General features: G+C 46.2%; 1 protein-coding gene across 1 annotated transcript in view; it reads left to right on the plus strand.

Moving 5' to 3' along the window:
• LOC311226506 (sentrin-specific protease 7-like) overlaps positions 1–1,408 on the plus strand; it is a 93,127-nt gene that overhangs the window by 54,901 nt on the left and 36,818 nt on the right. The gene's annotated exons all lie outside the window — the stretch shown is intronic.

Raw genomic sequence — 1,408 nt, forward strand, 5'->3', positions numbered from 1 at the left:
GAGGACACGGGACAGACGGCCCGCCACCTCCGCCTCCCTCATGGAGCTGTCCTTCGTCACGCTGCACGCCGGCATGGTCTCAGCCGAGGCCAACGGAACATCACGGTAAGAGGGGGGGGGGGGGGGGGAGAGAGAGGGGAGAGGGAGAGGGGGAGGGGGGGGAGAGGGGGAGAGAGGGAAGAGGGGAGAGGGAGAGGGAGAAGGGAGAGGAGAAGGGAGAGAAGGAGAGAGAGAGGAGGAGAGAGAGAGAGAGAGAGAAGAGAGAGAGAGAGAGAGAGAGAGAGAGGAGAGAGAGAGAGAGAGAGAGAGAGAGAGAGAGAGAGAGAGAGAGAGAGAGAGAGAGAGAGAGAGAGAGAAGAGAGAGAGAGAGAGAGAGAGAGAGAGAGAGAGAGAGAGAGAGAGAGAGAGAGATATTTCACCAGCCGACTAATAAACTGCCTGTGTATATTGGGAGTATTAAAAATAAAGTTTTCTCTTGACTTTGACATTTGTGTTTCACAAGTTGGCTCGGCACCGTATGAGCGGATGTGTATAAGAGTCGTTACAGACTCCCGCGCGCTGCGCAGGAAATACTCAGGGCAAAGGGCAGAGTTGCCGTCATGAAGCAAGTAGCGCTCCCAGATTTGCAGATACAGGGCAAATAAATGCCCCGAAATACTCTCATGATGATAATAATAATGATGATGATGATAATAATACACTAATTATAATAATGTATATATAATAAACTAATAATGATGATACTAATACAAATAAAATAAATATTATGAATAATAATTAGAATATTACAATAATAATAATAACAGTTTGACATTTGAATGAAGGCTATTCCTAATGCAACATTTCAATTGACATACACCATATTCCATTTCCATCGATTACGTCATCCATGAAACAGGGATTGCTGTAGCATACAATTATTGATCTGCATTTGAAGCACAGGAAAGGATTAGAAAATTGCATCAGAATTTCACAAAATGCCATTGGCTAAATCTGCCCTCAGACAATTGTCACATGTTCCTGTGTGCTAACTGAGTGGAGTCCACATGTAGAACTCACTACGTTAGACAACATGCTCCAGACCCCAGAGTCTACACTGTCAATCTGACATGTTCCCCCAACTACCCTACTTCAAAATGCTCTCCTCTCTCTCTCTCTCTCTCTCTCTCTCTCTCTCTCTCTCTCTCTCTCTCTCTCTCTCTCTCTCTCTCTCTCTCTCCCCCCCCCCTCCAGTTACCCCTCCAACCAGTTTGATTGGCCAGTAATAACGTTTCTGTTCCTGGTGACTTTTTTGAAAATGTTTTAATGCCACACATTGTTTTCCAAAGTCTCTTTAATGCACCCTCCTCCTCCTCCTCCTCCTCCTCCTCTCCTCCTCCTCCTCCCCTCCAAAACAGTCCTGCCACAT

Source organism: Notolepis coatsorum (assembly GCF_963971535.1).
Source record: "Notolepis coatsorum genome assembly, chromosome: 1".
NCBI lineage: Eukaryota > Metazoa > Chordata > Actinopteri > Aulopiformes > Paralepididae > Notolepis > Notolepis coatsorum.